The sequence below is a fragment of the Microcaecilia unicolor genome, chromosome 10, assembly GCF_901765095.1.
Source record: "Microcaecilia unicolor chromosome 10, aMicUni1.1, whole genome shotgun sequence".
Taxonomy (NCBI): Eukaryota; Metazoa; Chordata; class Amphibia; order Gymnophiona; family Siphonopidae; genus Microcaecilia; species Microcaecilia unicolor.
This window is the reverse complement of record NC_044040.1, coordinates 52,531,470-52,549,009: the sequence shown is the minus strand read 5'-3', so window position 1 is coordinate 52,549,009 and position 17,540 is coordinate 52,531,470.

The window sequence follows — 17,540 nt, the reverse complement described above, 5'->3', positions numbered from 1 at the left end:
TTATGCATTTGCTGACAGGCGGCACATGCATAGTTCACTTATGTGTAGATTTTCACTTCTTATATGGATAAAATTAGGTGGTTTAACTCACTAAATAGTCAATTTTTATCCATAAAGAAGGGGCCAACATTGTAAAGGGTCAAAGGTAAAGCCAGCACTTATACACTGAGCAGATTCAGCTGCCTAATGGATGAGTAATATTTTTATTTTTTGTTACATTTGTACCCCATGCTTTCCCACTCATGGCAGGCTCAATGCGGCTTACATGGTGCAATGGAGGGTTAAGTGACTTGCCCAGAGTCACAAGGATCTGCCTGTGCCTGAAGTAGGAATTGAACTCAGATCCTCAGGACCAAAGTCCACCACCCTAACCACTAGATCACTCCTCCACTGGTTAAAGTTTGGCCTGCTATTGCCTATTGTTAAACATACCCAATCCAGCATGTTTGCTGGTCCTACAGAGCAGTACCTGCCTTCGTTTGCATAGCAAATTAAACATCATCTCTGCACATGTTGAAACCTCTTCCAGAGACTTAGGGATGGTAGAACTAGAGGACATGAATTGAGGTTGCAGGGCGGTAGACTTAGAAGTAATGTCAGGAAATACTTTTTCACAGAAAGGGTAGTAGACACCTGGAATTCCCTTCCAAGAAAATGATGGAGTCAAAAACAATCAGGGAATCAAAAATGCTTGGGATAAACACAGGGGATGCCTAAATAGAAAGAGAATGAAAACACAACATGGCTGTTTAGGTGTTATATTGGGCAAGAATAGTGGGAACTACGGTCTGTGTCCCACCAATGGCAAAAGACAGATGAAGATTTGGCACATCCAGTATTTGGGAACTAGGTTTAATGCTATACAGACGTCTATGGTCTGCAATGCATCCCGAAAATGGCAAAAGACAGATGAAGATTCAGAAACTCCAATATTGAGGAACTAAGGCCAGGTCGGACAGACTTCTAGGAGGTGTGCCCCACAAATGGCAAAAGATAGATGAAGATTAGGCAACTTCAGCATTGTATATCACTTTATTATCATATCATGCAAATGAGGGTGCTGTACAACTCAAGGTAGAGAGGAAGACACCTTAAATAGCAACTGTTATCAATTCTTTGGTTATAAATATATTGTTCCAAGACTCTATCATATTTAACTGCCTATATGTGGTTGGCATTATGGCAAATTGCCAACTAGTGTTTAAACATGAATTGCTATAAACTATCTGCCATCATTTACTGTGGCACTGTGCTACTGAGAAATCCCTAAAGCAGAACACAAAGGACTCCCCTTAAAAATCCAGGTGACAATTCCCATTCTAGGGCCAGGAAGTGAGAAGGCATTGCCCTAAAAAGCCATGCCTTGCATCCCTTTGCTTAATATCCTGTCTATAAATTGAAAATGCATGTTGATCTCCATTCCTTGAAAAAAACTCCTAAGCTTGATGAAGCTGGTAAGTGACCTATAATAACAGAGGCAGTTGTACACTGAGAGGAACAGTCTGGAATTCATGTCCACAATACAGATTTTAATTAGTTTGCATTTATTTCCAATACATGGTAACCTTAACCATGGTGTGATACAAAATTTATAATTACCTGCAAAGTGAGGTACAATAGAAATCAAATAATGAATGAGATAAGCTTCAATATTAAACATGTTTCAGGAGCACTTTGACCAAGCAATAGCACCTGTTGGGGAGGGAGGCTTCATCCACCTGTCTGTCTTAAAGGACATTGCACACCCAATCCCCAAACAAACATGCATGAGTTTGCAAATGGAGGAAAGGAAAATGCTCAAGAATTCAAAAATTGGAAAATAAAACACTAATATACTAACCAAAGAAAAAATGTTTACCACAATCCAGTTGGGACAAGGCGGCAAGTATTTAGAGATGGAAATACACTTTATGAAGGTTGAAAATGTGGGAGTTGATACAGGAACTGGTGACTGTGGTTCATGGATCGTTTGATGAAGAAAGGCAAATGGATGACCCCACAAGTGGAGATTCTAAAGTACAGAAAGTGATTGGTTCTCTCCTAAACAACAAAGCACATTGATTTTTTTTTTTTGAAACTTTTGGAACTTTTTTGGACTTTCATTTTTGGTTATTTCTTCAGTTTTGAATCCAATTTGAAATATGGCTATGTTGTTTTTATAATTTTTATGCTTGTCAAGAGCCCCCAAAACCATTTTTTGATTTTTTGAAGCAGTGGTTTTCTCTGGGGGTTTTTTTTTTTTGGGGAGTATTTACACTGCTTCTTTTTCTACGTTTGGGGGAAGCTTATGATAAGAAGTCCATTTAGGGGCGTTAAGTAATATGTAATCTCACCCTGGATGGCTGAGGCTCAGTTTATTTAATAAGATCTTTTGTTAGTAGCAATGTAAGACTTGTCCCAATTGGAAGGAAAAATGTGCCATTTTGTCATACTATAAGGGGAGAATTCTACAAAAGGAACCAAAATTAGAAACAGGAAGATTCATGCTAGACTAGTATTCTGCAAAGGGCACTCTGCATGAAGCACCTTTTACAGAATACTAGCTTAGCAGGGCTTTCATGTCAAACTTATACCTGCTGAAACCAGGTATAAATGCTGGCATGCAACTAATGGCAGTTGGGTGCATAAATGACTCTATTCTATAACATCACACCTACTTTCTGTGAATGAACCTGGTCCACCCATGCCCATCCCATGGCCGCACCCCTTTTGAGTTGCACACGATAATATTTAGACACGCATTTTATAGAATAGGGCGCAGAGCAGATCCATATGTAAACCATGAGTGTCAATTAACACCAATTATTGATTGTTAACTACTTATTAACTAATTAATGTGTGGATCTGTAATCTGCCCCAACTTTGGGCCACCTATATATAATCCACAGGTAAGTGTGCAGTTTTCAACTTGTTTCCATTACATGGCAGTTTGTAAATTTCATAAAACTCGGTTACCTACATAGTACCTACATGGAGCGTTGACTGGGACCCTGATCAGGAAGCTGTGCTGCCACATTGATGATGTCATCCCTCAGCATCTGCTGCCCAAAGGCCTATGGACTAGGAACTCTGATATGCACCTCACAATGTGCTACATTGGGAGCAATTTTGTTGTTGGAAGACATTATGGCCCTTATATTTAGAAGCTCTATTCATGTTTTGGAAGTCTGAAAACTAGAATTTAGACATCCATATTGCATGGACATCCAAGTCCCAATTTTATAAAACCAAGATATGGACGTAAAAAAAAACTGCAGTACAACCATATGGCAAGGGTCATGGTCTGGATGTTTTGGGATAAATGGCCCCCAGCCGCCGAGAGGGGAGGAAGGGGGGGGGTCTCTCCTCCTCCTGCTCCCAGGCCGACAGCGCTACAGTCCCTGGTCTAACCTGCCCGCCTTCGGCTCCGTCGACAGCCCCCCTCCATCCACCACCGGGCCCCCTGCATTCAAATCGGCAGTGCCTCACCTCCGTGTGAAAGTGGCAGATCGCCTCCCTTTGGGCCTTCCCTCACTGTGTCCTGGCCTCGTCTGCTGTAACTTCCTGTTTCCGTGAGGGTGGGGCACAGTGAGGGAGGGCCTGAAGGGAGACGATCTGCCACTTTCACACGGAGGTGAGGCGCTGCTGATTTGAATGCAGGAGGCCCAGTGGCGGACGGAGCCGAGGGTAGGCAGGTGAGACTGGGGACTGCAGCGCTGGCGTCCTGGGAGCAGGAGAAGGAGAGAGACCCCGGCGCTGATGGGGCGGGGCAGCAGCAGTGGGGGCCCAGGGGGCGACCTAGCCCCGGGCCCGGCTCAGTCCCTCGGCGGGCCTGAAATGGCCCAACTACATTTGGTCATGTAGAGAAGTTCTTAGTGTATTCTACATACCATGTGGAAATTTAAGCATATTCTATAAAATTTAGGTATACTTTACAGATGTCTAGGTATATTTTTTTCTGCATGGAATTGTCATGCGCCATATATAGAATCTAGCCCTTAGTGGCAATTCTGTAAAGGCATTAAGGTGTGTCTAACCCATTATAAAATAGTAGTGCAAAACCAATTTGGCACGCTGAAACTTGTGCATGACAGCATATGCCAGGTCAATGGCAGCCATAAGCTGGTACACCTAATTGCACCTTGCAATTCGTGCTTCTGATACTATTCTATAAGCTGGGCATGTTGCTAGGTGGAATGCCCATGACATGCCCACGTTCTGCCCACCGATACAGCCCATTTACTAAAATGAGTCATGCAACTAGCATGCCAGTTCTGTAGAACAGCATCTGCACATACACATATAATCAAAGCTATAAATGAATTGAGAGGTAATCTCCCTTTAAATATGTCTAATATCTAGAAAGTTAGGAGATATCAAATAACAGGCATCAAAATGTCTGACTCAGGCTTACAATGCTCAAGTGGTCAAAATACTTATCAGAGGAAAAGGCCTCGAGAAGCCCCCAGCATAAATTATAGCCTTGGGGGCTGGACTTCCTCATCATCGGCCAAAAACCTCTGTAGACTTGTCTGTTATCTATTTAATTTTCAAATCCACTTAGTTCATATGAATTCACACCAGAATTACTTAGCTTATCAGTTGTTGGTCAATCTTATTTCCATGTGGGTCCTTCCTACACCTCAACCACGACCTACGATGGCTACCATTTCGAAGATCTGCCTCAGGGTTCAGTGGTCCGCGTGATCTCCGCACTAATGGATTGTAGGAAGACCATACACATATAATCACCAATGAAGGGTGCCAATTCCACAAGTATGTGCTTGTATTTTATTTTTGTATCAATACATTTTTATTGAACATTTTACATACCAGGAACAATCCCCAAACACTCTTCCCAACTAACCTCCCACCCTCCCGAACACCGTATGAAAAAACAGTCTACCAGCAGGGCCCATTGATGTTTCTTCAATCAACACTAACATCAGCACTCCCCTTTCCCTTAAAGTTCTATGCCTGCCCCTTTTAAAAGAACCAGATAAAGGTGAGTCCATTCCTGTGCTTGTATTCTATAAATCTTGGTGTGCAACTGGGGCCAGAGTCTTTGCCATATAAAGATATGGCACTGAAAATTAGGTGCAACTATTAATTATTAAACAAACATGGCCTCAAAGCTCCAGGGAGATGCAATCAATAGGGAAACATTCCCTAATAGAAGACCTTCATATCATCATAGGCCATTAAAAAAAAAAACATGTAAAAAGAGTGGGAAGAAAAACTCTTAGAAAACAAGAGGAGAGAAAAATTCCCACCTCCAAAAAAACAGCTAATTCACTGCTGCACCAGAAGGAGAAGAACTGAAAAGCCTAATTGGTGCTTGTTATTGTCCATTAATCAGCTGAGTTGTACGTGGATCCTGGTATAGGAACTCTTACTATCGTAACTGGATGGGCTTTTTTGAGGGGGTACTCGGGGGTACTGAATACTGGCACCTTTTCCAGTGTCTGCTAAAATTGACCCATGGACCACAAGTTTTAATGAAAGAGCTCAGGCTCCAGACACCAATTCTGCCTTGTCATAGATTCTGTGACTGGTTGCAGGGGGCCTGGCTATTGTGGAGTCAGTCCCTCAGTGATCACCCCATCCCTGAAAGGTGGCCTGGCATTTGAGTACCAGCATCTTGTTTTGCTAGAAAAATTGTACTGATTGCAATCTTGGTTACTTGGGCAGTACTAAGGGTCAACTGAAATGACTACAGACTGTACAGAACATTGCAGTACACCTGATTTTTGGTTTGACTAGATATGACAGAATTTCTTTATTTTATATTAAACTTCATTGGTTGCCTATTGAGGCTAGAGTTCTTTTTAAATTGGCCTGTTTATTTTCTATAAGAAATTACATAGACTGGCACCAAAATATTTATACTCCTGTTTCCAATTTGCTGTTTCCTTAAGAGACAGAAGGCTATATTGTCCAACTGTATTTTTCTTTCCTTCGCCAAAAGGAAGGAAAAGACTAATAATGTTTGAAACAACACTGGCATTTCAAGCTGCCAATCACTGGAAAGAGTTTGCTGGGACATTTTGGTTATCTGATTCTTATCTGTCATTTAGGAGGAGTATTGAGACTCTGCTCTTTCAGAAATTTGTACTATAAAAAGATTTTTAACCATAATTTTAATTGTCACTGTCTTAACTGTCCTCCCAGAGGATGTTCTGGCTCTTGATATTACTATTACCTGCTTTGAACTGCAAGGTGTAAATGGGATATAAGACCAGATGTTATGTTATGTTATCTCGGACCTGTGCACAAATTTGACATATATAGAATCCAGGGGTTGGTACCTAACTTTAAGTGCTATGTATAGAATTGCTTTGATTATATGTGGCATGATGTACATTATTCTCTGATGCACCAGATTGGAAAACCTAAGATGACAGAATGGTGACAGAGTAGACCCCCTTATATAAAATATGCAGCATGGTGATAGTAAAAATGCTGAGGGTGAAAAGCAATAGTAATGGATGTGTATGAAAGAAAACCATCTCCAATGATGCTACCAGGCATGAATGCTTATCAGTTCAGCAAACTGAAGTGAGGTACATCTGCAAGTTATGACAGCAGTCTGCTACAGGAATCCTGGCATCAGAATGTGTTTAGTTAAGATCACACATTGCCAATGCTTCTAAATGTCTTTAATTCACTGTGTCCTGTCCTTCGGGTTATTAATGATAATGGACACTGCATGCCTTAAAGGAGGAAGGCAGATCTCTTTAGAGTAGAAAATTTTACACTGAACCTGTAAGGGCAAGTCCATCAAGGCTAGATTTTACAGATGAATTATTCTGTCATCAGAAATAAATACAACTAAATAAAATATAAGTGCTCGTCACCTCAGAGGTTCCATAAACTCTAAGTCATCTGCAGAAACTGAGGCTGCCTCATAGGCAGGGACATTACAGTTAGTATTTTATTTTCCTGTGTAGTACTGATAGCATACAACATTTCCATTTGTAACCCTTACTAGGCTGGAATGGTTCTCACAGGGTTGTTATACGCTGCTTGGCAGGGAGATAACACTGAGTGTTATTCTCATTGGATAATGCACTTGGGTCCAGGTAAGAGCCAGTATAACTGGGGGGTCATGAGCAAATTAATCCACAATCTTCACTCATCACCAGCACTCAATAACTCAGTTCATGTCAGAATCTAGGGTTCTGAACCAAAGAGTATATTGAAAAAATTGCCTTCAAGCAAAAGGACAGACTCACAAAAATAACAGTAGGCAGAGAGCAAAAAATAACTCAGACACAATCGCTTAATTCTCCCAGGACTTAATCCCAAGAGACTTAACTTTCACTCTTTCTTTCTTGAGTATCTCTCAGAGCTGGATTGAATTCAGATGGAGTCAGAGATATAGTTCCCTTTGGCCCTTCTTGTTCAGATCCAAGGAATATCCATTGTGTCCGCTCCTTTCCAGGTTCAGTTGCTTTCAAAGAAGAGCGATCAAAATGATAAAGAGGATATCCTCATATGAGGAAAGGCTAAAGAGGTTAGGGCTCTTCAGCTTGGAAAAGAGACAGATGAGGGGAGATATGATTGAGGTCTACAAAATCCTGAGTGGTGTAGAAAGAGTAGAAGTGAATCAATTTTTTGCTTGTTCCAAAAGTACAAAGACTAGGGACACTCAAGGAAGTTACATGGACATACTTAAAACAAAAATAGAAGGAAATATTTTTTCACTCAACAAATAGTTAAGCTCTGGAACTCTTTGCTGGAGGATGTAGTAAGAGTGGTTAGTGTATCTGGGTTTAAAAAAAGGTTTGGACATGTTTCTGGAGGAAACGTCCATAGTTTGCTATTGAGACAGACATGGGGAAGCTACTGTTTGCTCCAGGATTGGTAGCATGGAATGTTGCTACAAATTGGGTTTCTGCCAGGTACTTGTGACCTGGCTTGGCCACTGTTTGTAAACAGCATACTGGTCTAGATGGACCATTGGTCTGACCCAGCATGGCTACTTTTATGTTCTTTGGTAAGAGGTGGGCAGAGAGAGTAGGGGACTGCCCAGATCGCAAGTTGAGTGAGGCCCCTGGCCCAACTCCATTCTGTATTTTGGTTTCAATTTTTAGGCATGTTGTATCCAAGCAATAGATGCCAAGTGAATCGGAAGTTCTCACATGACATGGTACAGTGTGTCTTGTAAGGGTGCCAGAAGGTGTATGATGCATGTGTGTGTACGTGTCTCTTCATGTGTTTTTGTGTTTTTGTCTATGTGTTCCTGTGCCTTCCTGTGTATGCATCTGTCTTTGTACCTATATATGTATATCATGTGTGTGTGTGTGTGTCTTTGTGCCTATATATGAGTGTCTGTGTGTGTGTTTATATCTTTGTGACTATATGTGTGTGTATTTTTTGCCTGTGCACACAGAGATGCAGACAGATGGGGCCTCTCCATTAGGTGCTATTGCTTGGATACAACATGCCTAAAAATTGAAACCAAAATAGAGAATGGAGTTGGGCCAGGGTAGGATTACTATATGGCTCCAGAACAAGGAGGACACATTGATCCAGTCCGGGTTTCTTCCATTGAAAGCAATGGAAGTAAAACCCAGACTGGCTCAATCTGTCCTCATTTTTCTGGAGCCATATGGTAACCCTAGGCCAGGGGCCTCACCCAACATGTGATTCTGGGCAATCCCCTGCTCTCTCTGCCCACCTCTTACCCAATTTTGGGTCTCCAAAGACCAAAGGGGGCAGTATGATCCCCAGTTGGATCCCTATTTAATAGTATCCACTGGCAATAAGGCCTGTGCCTTTATGATGTACAGAGGTATCATTTTCTAATGCAATATTCCTTCATACTGCAAAATGGTTCAAACCTCAGAGCCAGCACTATTTTAAAACAGGGATTCAGTAGCCAAGAGCAACTGGGGATTACTCCTGCTCTCTTTGGACTTTAGAGAGCCACAGATGCAGTAAGAGGGTGGAGAGAAGGTTGGCGGGAGGTCCAGGGGAATCTTAGTATATAGTGTGGCCCAGCATATGTGAATATTGTGAAGGGAGGGGGCCTGCTATGCAGGCTTGAAGACAAAACAAGATTAAAATGCGTATTTTAATTTCTTTTCATTCTCAAAATGAGAAGCAACAAGAAATTCTGAAGAAATGCTATGTTTTGTTTGAAATGAATTCACAACCTTGGAACCACAGACATTTACAAGGTTCTATCCTTTACCCAGTAGAAGGCTGTATCCTGAATCCCTGGCAAAAATAGCCTAGCATTGTGCAAGCTTAAATAATTTAGCTCCGAAGGAATGAATCTTCTGCTGCTAAATTAATGAGAGTGAAAACAATTCAGGTTCTGACATTGACTGGAAGGGCTCCGCTATCAACATTTCTGATGCTTGGTTTGCTAAGTACGTGAATATGTAACTTGTTCTCTGCTCACAAAGTAAATGGATATAAACGCTATTCAGAGAAGGAGAAATCATTTATTGCAAGGATGTATAGAGGCTCATCTTCAAAGCACATAGACTTACAATGTTACATATATTACTATGAAACTTTGTAAGTCTATTTGCTTTGAAATTGAGCACCTTGTTGTCATACTGAGGAATAAAAACTACTTTGCAATCTCTTCCAACCTATACTAATTCCCTACCTATCTTCACTTTGCAGTGCTATATGTAATTTATTGATTCCCAATTCTTTCCTAGTCAAACATTTCAAACGCCTTTTCAATCTAAACACAATTGACTTTTTTCCCCATTATATATCTCACTTTTTTCAGCACTTTCTCAAAAGACTTATACATCATTAACTCCTAATTTATTTTTATTTTATTTATTTTTAGATTTAATATTCAAAGTGATTTAACACGCCAGAAACGGATGGGGAAGGTGAGCTCTTGGGCTGTGACGAGATTGGCTCTACCTATGTGGTATAAGTGCTACACAGACCCTTGTCGATAGTTACTGACGGGTCTGCCTGGCAGAGTCCGGGAGCCGAAGAAGGCAGGACCTGACTTGGACTGGCTGAAGCACAGGACTAGGCAATGCCTAGCAGAATGGTTGGAACCAGGGGCGTAGCCATGGATGGGCCTGCCCACCCAATTTGGGGTCAGGCCCACCCAGCAGCAGTGTTCCTGCACAGCGATTCCGGTCGCAGGCTTGGCTTGCAGCGATTTCCACACGCTGCCTGCCACTCAACAATCTCCTTGCAGCTACTAAGCGCTAACCCGGAAGCCTCTCCTCTGCCGCATCTTGACTGGGCAGAAACCGGAAGTTGTGGCAGAGGAGAGGCTTCTGGGTTAGAGCTTAGTAGCTGCAAGGAGATTGTTGAGCGGCAGCCGGCAGGCAGCATGTGGGAATCGCTGCGAGCCGAGCCCGCAACCGGAATCGCTGTGCAGGAACACTGCTGCTGGGTGGGCCTGCAAGGAGGGTGAGGGGAAGATGGGGTGAAAGTTGCTGCATGGGGGAAGGGATGATTGGGAAAAGATGTTGCACGGGGGAGGGAAGACAGGGTACAGTAGCTGCACAGGGGGGAGGGAAAATGGAAGGAAAGATGCTGCACAGGGGGGAGGGAAGATGGAAAGATGAGGCATGGTGGGTGGGGGAGATGCTGCACAGGGAAGAAGGGAGAGATGCAGCAAAGGGGTGGAGGAGTGAGGAAGGGAGAAGTCTTGGTTGCATATGAGGTGGAGGGGAGGGAGACATACTGCATAGAGAGGGGATAGGTGGTGAGAGGGGGAGAAATGTTGAACATAGGGGTGGAGAGGAGGGAGAAATGGTGGGCATAGGAGTGGAGGAAAGGGAGAAATGTTAGACATGATGATAGAGGGGAGGAAGGGAGAGATGCTGCATGGGAAGGGGAGAGAGATGTTGGACCCAGAACACAAAGGAGAGGGAGAGAGAGATGGTAGACAGTGGGAATGAGAGGGGGATAAGATGCTGGTTAGAATGGTGGAGGGAGGAAGATGATGGGAATGGTGGAACCCTGTGGGAGAGGCCAAGAGGGGGAGGAGGGGGTGGCAAGGAAATGAATGAGAGATGGTGATTACAGAGGGTAGAAATATGGTAATGGGGAGTAGATTAAAGATAAAAGAGAAAGTAGGGATGGGGAGGAGTAAGATGGGGAATGGGAGAGCTAGTGGGTGAAAGAAGAAGATGGAAATTTGATAGGTAGTTGAAAAGTAAAAAGGAGACGAAGAAGGGTGAGAGAGAGAGAGGCAGAAAAGAGCTAAAAAGGAATGATCAATATGTCAGAGGCAGGAATAGTGAGGGAACAGACAGGAGAGAGGAGAAAAGACAATTGGACTGCAGCCGCTTGAAGAAGAATTAGCAGAGGACAGAGAGGAAAACAGAAAAGAGAAATTGGAACCAGCAAGATGGAAAAATAAAATGCCCAGACAACAAAGGTAGAAACAAAGCATTTTATTTTGAATGTTTTAAATGGAATATGTTAGCTTTTGGAAATGTGCATAGCAAATGTCTTTGTATTGTGTTCTGTAGAAAAGGAAATACATCTCTGTTTTATGTCTCCAGTGTTGCAGTATTGCTATGTTTAACTTCTTAGGGTTCCCTTTCAATTTTTGTCTAAATATTTTTATTTCTAATTTGTGATCCCTTGTTCTGTATTTGGTAAGGGTCTGTTGGTGTGATAGTAATGGCAGGTGGGAAATTGGAGGGGAGGCAAAGAGGAGAGGGAATCGGGGAGGGGAGCCCTCCTTTATTTTCTGACCTGGGCCCAAGCAGGTCTAACACCAGTGCTAACCCTTGCTTTATAGCTGGTGAGGATTCCCAGACATCCTCAGCTAAGGACCTGCTCCAAAGGCGGCCAGAACTCCCTTCTACCAAGCTCTGGCAACAGCATCCTTGAGCCATCAACAGCTAAGCATGTGTGGGGTGCTGGCATCAGTGGCTTAGGGTCATTGCTGCTGCCTGCCAAGCTTGGTAAAAGAGAGTTCTGGCCACCTTCAGAGAAAGTCTTCAGCTGACTGTGCTTGAGGATCCTCATTAGCTAAAGTAGTTATATTTTGAGGTGGAGGTAGGGCGGAGCAGAGAAAATGTTGTGCCCACCCACTTTGGGCTAAGGCCCACCCAAAACTGGCTGTCTGGCTACGCCACTGGTTGGAACATAACAGGGGTGGTCTAGAGGTTGGCTCTTAAAAGAGCCCTTGGGGTTAGCCTGATGGAGTCGAGGCCAGGGAATAGCTAGAACAGCATGGCTGGAGCCAGGAACAAGCAGGGCTGGAAGCAAGAACTGGCCAGGCAATGACCACTGGAGAAGCACAACTCTTGAAGCATGTTGCTGAAGCACTGGTGGAGTGTAGAGCACTTCCTTAAATATCCCTCAGCCAGGAGGTGAGATCATATGTCAGCACTCCATCTAGGGCTATAAAAGGGAACTGGAACAACCAGGAAGTAAGGACTCACGACTCTAGGCATAGAATGCTGCAGGACTCTAGCAGTTTGTTGAACCAGGTGAAAGGTGTGACATTAGTGCCGCTGAATATCACTGTTGACTGCTAAACTCAAAGCTAGCTATTTTGTGGGTGGTCCAGACGCACAGTCAGCACTTTTGTGATTGTGCCAATATTCGGCACGTGGAGGGGCATAATCGAATGGGGATGACCATCTCTAAGGGCGACCATCTCTAAGGATGTCCCGGCGAAGGGGAAGGGGAACCTGTATTATCGAAACAAGATGGGCGTCCATCTTTCGTTTCGATAATACATAGTAACATAGTAGATGACGGCAGAAAAAGATCTGCATGGTCTATCCAGTCTGCCCAAGAAGATAAATTCATATGTGCTACTTTTTTATTTGTACTGTCCTCTTCAGGGCACAGACCGTATAAGTCTGGCCAGCCCTATCCCCACCTCCCAACCACCAACCCCGCCTCCCACCACCAGCTCTGGCACAGACTGTATAAGTTTGCCCAGCACTATCCTCGCCTCCCAACTACCAGTCCCGCCTCCCACCACCAGCTCTGGCACAGACCGTATAAGTCTGCCCAGCACTATCCCTGCCTCCCACCACCAGCTCTGGCACAGACCGTATAAGTCTGCCCAGCACTATCCCCGCCGCCCAACCACCAGCCCCGGCACAGACCGTATAAGTCTGCCCAGCACTATCCCCGCCGCCCAACCACCAGCCCCGGCACAGACCGTATAAGTCTGCCCAGCACTAGTCCCGCCTCCCAACCACCAGCCCTGGCACAGACCGTATAAGTCTGCCCAGCACTAGCCCTGCCTCCCAACCACCAGCTCTATGGTTGGGAACGCCCAAATCCCAACATTTAGGTTGACCTTAGAGATGGTCGTCCTTAGGTCGTCCTTAGAGATGGTCATCCCCGGTTTTCGGTGATAATGGAAACCGAAGATGCCCAACTCAGAAACGACCAAATTCAAGGCATTTGGTCATGGGAGGAGCCAGGATTTGTAGTGCACTGGTCCCCTCACATGCCAGGACACCAACTGGGCACCCTAGGGGGCACTGCAGTGGACTTCACAAATTGCTCCCAGGTGCATAGCTCCCTTACCTTGGGTGCTGAGCCCCCAACCCCCCCCCCCCCCAAAACCCACTCCCCACAACTTTACAACACTACCATTGTCCCGTCCCGGGCTCTTACCTGGCGGCCCGCAGTAGGGGGCGAGGACCAGCGGAGGCCGCGGGATCCGGGGCGGCGAGGAGGAGCCGCCGACAGGTCCGGCACTGCCGCGGGCCGCTCCGAGGCCGGCGATCCGCGGGAGCAAGCGCCGGCCTCGGAGAAGGAGATACGCCGGCCAAGATGGCGGCGCCGGCATCGTCGTCCTCGTGGGAGCAGACCAGCGAACCAGCACCGCCTACTCGCGCCGGATTGGCGCATCGCCCAGGAGACCCCGCCCGCCGGGCAGGTGGGCCAATCCAGGCCTCCTCTGCCTGCCTGAGCCAGGGGGATTGGCTCCAGCTGTTGGAGGGGGAAGGATGGGCGGGGGATTTAAACAACGAAACGGAAGGGGTCCAGTGCTTCCGTTTCGTTCCTCAGAAGCCGACACAGTGGATCCCGGAGTGTTGCCACCTCCAGAGACTGTGTTCCTCCTCAGCTAGCCGTCCTGCTAGCCTTTTCTTCAGTGTTGGGTCTCCTGCTAGCCGTCCTGCTAGCCCTCCTGCGGAGACAGTCACTCCTGCTAGCTGTCCTGCTAGCCCCCCTGCGGAGACAGTCACTTCAGCTAGCCGTCCTGCTAGCCACCTCCAGAGACTGTGTTCCTCTCCAGCTAGCCATCCTGCTAGCCTTTTCTTCAGTGTTGTGCCTCCAGTTAGCCGTCCTGCTAGCCTTTTCTTCAGTGTTGTGCCTCCTGCTAGCCGTCCTGCTAGCCACCTCCAGAGACTGTGTCCCTCTTCTGCTAGCCGTCCTGCTAGCCACCTCCAGAGACTGTGTTCCTCTTCCGCTAGCCGTCCTGCTAGCCCTCCTGCGGAGACAGTGACTTCTGCTAGCCGTCCTGCTAGTCCCCTTCAGAGACTGTGTCTTCTTCCGCTAGCCGTCCTTGTTAGCCACCTTCAGAGACTGTGACTTCTGCTAGCCGTCCTGCTAGCCCTCCTGCGGAGACAGTGGCTCTTGCTAGCCGTCCTGCTAGCCCTCATTCAGAGACGGTGACTTTTGCTAGCCGTCCAGCTAGTCCCCTTCCATAGACTGTGCTACGGGCTGGCCGCCCTTGCCAGCTATCCTCCAGTGACTGTGCCCTCTCGGAGGGCTAGTCGTCTCTGCTAGTCCTCCCTTAAAGACTGCGATCTGACTACCAGCCAGGTCAGCCGTCACCACGCGGTTCCAGCAGTCCTGCTGGCCGCCTGCAGCTGAGGGCTCAACCCTCGGTGAACGGCGGTCGCCGCGGATGAAGATTCGGGGTGCTCGGCTGTCCTCTGGGGCCTTGCGGGGCCTTAGGGAACCTGAGGGCTCACCAGCAGAAACAGAACAGGACAACCATAGCCCTAAGGGGTGAAGGGGGGCACCTACATGTGGGTACAGTGGGTTTCAGGTGGGTTTTGAAGGGCTCCCATTTACCACCACAAGTGTAACAGGTAGGGGGGGATGGGCCTGGGTCCGCCTGGCTGAAGTGCACTGCACCCACTAAAACTGCTCCACAGACCTGCATACTGCTGTCAGGGAGCTGGGTATGACATTTGAGGCTGGCATAGAGGCTGGTAAAAAACAAAATTACGTTTTTTTTAGGGTGGGAGGGGGTTGGTGACCACTGGGGGAGTAAGGGGAGGTCATTCCTGATTCCCTCTGGTGGTCATCTGGTCAGTTTGGGCACCTTTTTGAGGCTTGGTCGTGAAAACAAATGGACCAAGTAAAGTCTGCCAAGTGCTCGTCAGGGACACCCTTCTTTTTTCCATTATCGGCCGAGGACGCCCGTCTGTTAAGCACACCCCAGTCCCGCCTTCACTATGCCTCCGACATGCCACCAGGAACTTTGGTCATCCCTGTGATGGAAAGCAGTTGAGGGCACAAGGCTTTTGATTATGCCGATTTGGGCGACCCTGAGAGAAGGACACCTATCTCCCGATTTGTGTCGGAAGATGGGCGCTCTTTTTTTTCAAAAATAAGCCTGTTAATCACCTAAGCATAGTGGTCAAATTGGACCACATAAAAGTTATTCCTATATTTGGGGGCCTTTTGCTAAAGGCTTGCCATGCCACAATCCAGAACTACCACCGAACCAACACGGGTGCCGGGAATAGTTCCACCACCTGTGCGTACCATTTCCAGTGTTAGCAGAAATATTTCAAAAATATTTCTGCAGGGGGTTTTCCGGTGATAACTAGGAAGCATCACGCACTGCCCGATTACCACAAGGTTAGCGTGGCAGCCCTTACCGCCACCTCAATGGGTAGTGATAAGTGACCCCCCTGAAATGGCTATGTGGCAAGTGCAAAGTTATTGCAGGGTCATTTCTTTTTTCAGCCATTTTACCTGCTGCGGTAAAAGAGGGCCTGGCACACAGCAAAAACATGGGCTGCTGCTAGTGGAGGGCCCCTTTATGCAATGTTGCTTATGAGGTTAAAAGCTAAATTTCACACTTAACTGCATAAGAAATAGCCAGCCGCATAAACCTTGATATTCAAAGACAGGGACCAGACATGGCTCAACCTTGAATATCCAGGAATAACACCGGGGGCGACTAGAACACCGCTAACCTCCAATGACTGAACATCAACCCCAAAATTTATATTCTGTATTATCTAAAAATTCTGGGTGGATTACAATTTTGAAACAGACATACATTTTAAATAACTTACAACACAAAACAAAACAAATCAGTAAAATAGGACAACGAATGTAAATCTCATAAGCCAGCAGACGCTCATCAATTTCTTAGTGTAATTATGAAAATGATTTTTAAAACAAATATGGTTTTAGTCATTTCCTGAAAGACCTTTTACAAAGGTTTGCTAATATCTGGGCTTAACATGTTGTAACACAGGATTTTTCCATGCACTAAGCCTAGATTTAATGGAGCAGCTTTTGGGGGGGTGTCCGCTATTTTTTTTTATTGCAGGTCATGTGTTAATGCAACCATTAGTACATTATCTACATGGTGTTAAGGCGGGACCACCTACCACCTCCTGTTTGGGAGGTGCTATGTGCTTCTGAGTTAACTTTGCACTAGCCAGTTAACATGCACTAGTTGGCTAATGCTACCATGCCCACTCTCTGCCCTTGCAATGCCCTCTCAGAAAAAAAGTCAGAAAAATGCAGTAATGTGCTGTTTAACACATTGTAACAAGCTACCACATAACTCCTTAAAGCGTTGGTGTACTAGCCTGTTACTGCGCACTATCTTTGAGATAAGTGCTTAGCGCCTTTTAATAAAAGGACCCCAAAGTTTGTTCTTTTTTTTGCAATTTGAGAGGCCTTGCATTCTAAAACTGTGGACCTGCTACTTGAAAGTGAATGTAATCTTATTTCATGAAATGAGGGTACCTCCATATGAAAAAAAAAAAACACACCAAACAAACCATAAGACATGAGACTAGCCATACTTGTCAAACCAATGGTCCATGTAGCTCTGTATCCTGCAGCCAACAGTGGCCAATCCAGGTCTCAGGTACTTTGCAGAATCCCAAATAGCAGCAACATTCCATGCTACCGATCCCAGGGATAAATAGTGGAGTCTCCCATGTCTATTTAAAAAAAAAATATTTTTATTCAAAGAATTGCTTAAACATTTAGTCTTACAAAGATGATATTCATAAAAATTCACCAGAGTTTGTAGTTTCTATAATATCAGTAACAGTAAACTACGGAAGTTTTACTTAAGAACATAAGAATAGACATTCTGGATCAGACCAATGGTCCATCTAGCCCAGTATCCGGTTTCTAACAGTGGCCAATCCAGGTCAAGAATACCTGGCAGAATCCCAAATAGTAGCAACATTCCATACTACTAATCCCAGGGCAAGCAGTGGCTTCCCCCATGTCCATCCAAGAACTTGTCCAAACCTTTTTTTAAACCCAGATACACTAACCACTGTTACCACATCCTCTGGCAGTGAGTTCCAGAGCTTAACTATTCTTTGAGTGAAAAAAACATTTCCTCCTATTTTGTTTTATAA